Genomic DNA, 4,861 nt, shown 5'->3' with positions numbered 1-4,861 from the left:
AGGATTTTGTCTTAAGTTAGTTCTGTGAATCGGGCCCTAGGAGTCAAGAACCAATCTAAGGGGACCAATCAAGCGATGAAACTACTGTGGCGGGCTGATATGCTCCTGCTCTCTATTGCTCAGTCATAATACAGACGTAGCCTCAGTGACGAAGCCTCTCTCAGTCCAGATTGAAATTAGAGGAAGGAAATAACTGACTGGTTGAGACAACTTAAATGCAGATTGCAGGCGGTTTCAACAACAGAACTGTCCAAAATGATGAAACATCAGCTCTTCCGGCACTTTAGACATTGTTATTTCTGTGGTACCCTGGGGAGTAGGGGCTGCCCATCACACACCCAAACTGCTGAGAAATCTGGTCGAATCTGATTATGAATTGGCAAACGTTAACAGAGTTTAATGCAAAAACACCTTCATTTAAGAACAAATAATTACTATTTGGGTTAGCCACCCGCGTCACAAATTCTACCCTCAAAATCCCCTTGCTGCGATTGCATATTGAGTACCCAAATAGGCTGAGTATACCAGGTCTTGCCCAGCCCCCGCTTTAAACCAACTTGTAGTATCGGACTGAACTGGGGGCTTTACGTATCCACTGGTTAAGGTATATTTTGGAGCAGATGAGGTGGCTAGGCTGCCCTGACGTGTGTACTAACCCCAGGCCTTTACACACAGTTGATATTAGGAACAGTAAACATCTGTTTCCGGCCAAGAGGCAGGGATAAAAGGAGGGTAGGGAACTTGCAAAGCCTACGGTGAGAAATTATATCACACTGAGTTCGAGTCCACAGGTGAAGCCCTCCTTGTCACTGATTAATAATGCGCACCATCGCTTTCTGCTAACCAGATTCAGATTGAACCTTATACACTGATTATTAGCCTTTCCCAAAGTCTTCACGAAGCCCGGTGCTCTAAAACCATGTCCATGTGACAATTTTTATTATCAGGACACTCTGCATTTTACCTTCTTTTGCGAATTTTATGCCCCCCCCCTGCATAAAAAATATATTGTCCTGCTCCTTAGATCTGGCCAATTTGTCCAAGTAAGGCCTGCATTAATATATTTACAAATGCTTTCCTCCCCTAAGGTCTCTTTTTGGGGTCGCAAGTTTCTTTACAGGAGCCTTAAGACTTAGGAAGAAGATGCTCATGGTTTAGTAAGCTGAACCCAACCAGTATTCTCTGGGAAACACGTGCTTATTTTACTATGGTGTATGGTATGGCTTGAATATGTAGTGTGCTTACTATGCGAATCTGGTGAAATAGGGGAGGAGTAATGGCGGGAATTATCATTTCCGGGAAAGCAGATCAAGATGGAGGTTTTTTAGCGTGCATGGCAGGTATGAGAATATTTTCAAAGGTCACTACGTGAGATGGGTAACAAACGAAACGGGTGGTTTTCAGCTATGATTATACCGTTAATGTGTGCGCTAGCACTAACTTGAAATGTAATAAAATGACACTGGGTGAGAGGGAAGGACAATAGCAGGGTGAATTAATCGTGGTGACCGCAACGTTTCATACAAGTGAGATTAGAATGGAAGTTGTAAGAAAGGGAAGGGCAAGTAATAACATACATGAGCAGGTGGTTTGCAAAGCAGAGTGATTTACGTAAATGAAAGGAAAGAAGGGGTAAAGTTTAAGGAACGATTGGGTTTTAGGAAGGAAATAATTTGTATAAATGATGTTTGGATTCATGGTGGGGGTCATTGACTGGGCTGTAAATTATACGGTATTGAGATTTAATGAATATATTTGTGAAAACTATGACGCACATTTAATTGATTAGAATTTTATTTGTTATTTATAGTGATCCCTGACGAAGGGCATCTACAATGCCCGATTTGCATTGGATTTTTTGAATAAACAATGCCTGCGATGAATCGTGCGTCAGTCGTGTTTCCTAAAGAGGTCCGGATGGGCACATTTGAAACATTAGAAATTTAGAAAATGGCACATAAACTCCACGTGTGGACCAACAAGCAAGAGAAACTATATAGGAGAATTAAAAGAATTTAAAGGATTACCAGGATTACATTGTACAAAATAAAAGTATAATATGCGGCTAAGGCCACAAAAAGCAGTGCAATTGGTTTGGGGCGAGATGACGCCTCATTCCCTGGAGTTCTTACTATGCCAATGCCTTGTGACTTTTGCACTTTATCTGTTGAACTTTATATTTAGAGTTGCATTCTATACTCGTTTTTAATAATGATTTCTATTTTTACTTGTCTGTATAAACAGTCATTAACACATTTATTCGGGTTAATTGACCTTCTAAGTATGCATGGTCACTTTTTAAGCTCTTTTATTTATAAGTGTTTTGGGTATAACTGATTTATTTGTGTGCTTTTGTGGCTTTTATTGGCTGAATAAAGAACCTTTGACTGACTTTCAGGTCTCTAACTCAATATTGCAAGTGCTTCTGAATCCTCGGGATCTGACTGGTTGCTGATGAGACATTCAATAATGGAGATGTCCGTCTGGATGCTGAAGAGTGGTTCAGTTTTTCAGGCCCATAATTAGTTGCCAATGAGTGATTTAGAGGCTCTGGGTTTTTACTGGCTGTTGACGACGCTTACATGAGCTCTCAATTCTGACTGGCCGATGCAAAGTGATTTGATTACCTGCTAGAGTGCTTCAGAGCTCAATATTGGTTGCTGGAAAATGGTACCAAAACTCTGATATCTATCTTTCAGCGCGATTCAGAAACAAATATAACGGGTTGCTAATACGTGGCTCAGAGACTCTTCAATCTGATTGGCTGCTTGGTGACCAGAGGTTAATGGCCTCTGGTATATCATTGGCTTGTGGAGAGTGGTTCCGAGATTGTAAGACCTGATTAGCTGCTGGAGAGTGGTTCAAAGACAGTAGCATCAGACTGGCTCCTGGGGAATGGTTTAGAATCTCTTATATCTGATTGATTTTCATCATATTCGTTATGTTTCTGTCACTGATGGCATCAAATCTTTATCTTCTTCTAGTTATGATGATTCGCGGCTGCATCACACCCTTGAACTGTATGAAAATGAAGGCATTCGAACCATCCACTGTCTGCTGCACAAGTGAGCTCTGCAACTAAACTGACAGCAATCCTTCACCAACAGAATGCCACCTTAAGACTTCAATCTTCCCTTGTAACGGATGAAGTTTATGAAGCCTGCACTTTTTTAAAGACCACTGGGAGACCCTCAATTTTGTGTGCTGTGGGTTTAATGAGAAGGGTGGGAACTGGAAGAGGGCCCTAGAGTCTATGTAGGGGTCACCCTCTGCGGGTTATTGCCTGTTGTGGGAAACAGTGGGCTCTTGTGGGTGGTTGCATCATGCTTGGGGCTTGTGGGTAGTGGTCACCCTAACCTCTAAAAGTGAGGATGTAATCTGGCATCACCTGAAGATATCTTCATTCAGTCTTGGTTTGCAGATGCCCCGCTCTTGCAACAAAGAGATTCTGATTCCACTCAACGCTAACTCCTTTAGCATAACAAGCATTTTTTTCCTGTGGTTACATCTCTTAACTAAATACATATGTTGAAATAAATTCTTCTAAGTGTAAAACTCTCTTCACTGTTGTCCAGGTTATTTGATTGTGAGCAGGGTATCGGCCTCCCCAATGAGCATAAAATGTTACAGAGCTGATGCAGAGGCAACTGTGCAAACAAATAATTGTAAATTTTTCCTGGAAGCCTTATAGAGACTTTATTTGTTCCCCTTCACGCGATTGAGAAATTGGAGTTTTAATTGAGGGAGGTGAGAACCCACCACTAATAACAATCACAATCATTGCCAGTGTGGACCACAAAAGTCACTAAATAAACCTGTGCTTAACCCTATGTAGCTTTGTTCAAAAGTAGTCACGCTTAACTTAAAGGCAATGTGAAACAGTAAAATCCCAAACAATAAAAAAGAAATAGAGTGATTTTTAATAAATAAAATTCCAGTAAGCAGAACCGAGGTATAAAGTTATCAAGTTTAAGGTTAAAAATAGCACCAAAAAGTATGAAGCGCCAACTGAGGTCCTCTGGTTGCACTTGACCAGGAGAAGGAACTGTTTTAAGGCCTACCACAATGGAGAGCGGGTCGGATACGGGGACCAGGCTCGTCCCAGTGGAAAGTTCTTTGGACTTAAAACATTTAATGGTGAAAAGTGGTAGTCAATGGGTTTTCCGCAGGTCCAGAATCAAGCTGGATCCGATGTGGAGCTCGACCATGGTGGATTGCTAAAGAGCATGGTCCCAGTGCAGTCATCAACGAAGGCGGGAAAAAAAAGCCCAGAGTGGGCGAAGTCTGTGCCCAGGAAGGCCTTGATGCCGATGGGTTGCGGCTCAGCCAGGGGCGTAACTGATGCCCCCGCAGACCCCGCAGTGATGCGGTGCCTCTGCACCTTAGAGGTCAGAGTGGGGGGGCGACAGCTCCCGCAGTCCAGCTGCCAAGAATATCTATAATTTAAAACAGTGCTGCTTTAAAAAGTTATGTAGACAGAAGCAGGTCATCAGTGAAAGAGGAGAAAGAAAACCAAAATTCACCGAGAGTGCCTCTCATTTGAAAGCGAGGGTTAAATAAATGTTTCACTTTTTTCCGGCTGCACTTCCAATTTGCGGGTACAGAGCCTCAGAGCCTAGCATTGGAGAGGAAACTAGAAAGCAATTTGCTGTGTCCTTTTTCAGACCAGTCAGAATCAGGAGAGAGAAAAGCCGCCCGCAGAACTCTTTGTGTGCCTCGAAGTTTTCAGAGCACAATAATAACGGGAATATCACTCTGGTGAATAATGTAAAGGGCTTTTTTCTGTCTAGTTATGGTTGTGACTTATAAAGTAGCACAAAAGGGTCATAAGCCTGCTGCATATGTGTAACAAGCAGATCAC

The 4,861-nt window shown here is 42.3% G+C and overlaps 1 long non-coding RNA gene across 1 annotated transcript in view; it reads left to right on the top strand.

Annotated features, from left to right (window-relative positions):
- Nucleotides 1-3,555, top strand: part of LOC146833304 (uncharacterized) — a 29,989-nt gene extending 26,434 nt beyond the window's left edge. Inside the window, exon 3 of the long non-coding RNA XR_014960563.1 lies at nucleotides 2,985-3,555. This is a non-coding gene — a long non-coding RNA (uncharacterized LOC146833304). The remainder of the gene's footprint in view (nucleotides 1-2,984) is intronic.
- Nucleotides 3,556-4,861: the final 1,306 nt, after the last annotated feature.

Source organism: Triturus cristatus, chromosome 4_2 (genome assembly GCF_964204655.1).
Source record: "Triturus cristatus chromosome 4_2, aTriCri1.1, whole genome shotgun sequence".
Taxonomy (NCBI): Eukaryota; Metazoa; Chordata; class Amphibia; order Caudata; family Salamandridae; genus Triturus; species Triturus cristatus.
Note: the sequence above shows the minus strand (reverse complement) of the source record. Positions and strands in the feature narration are given on the sequence as shown.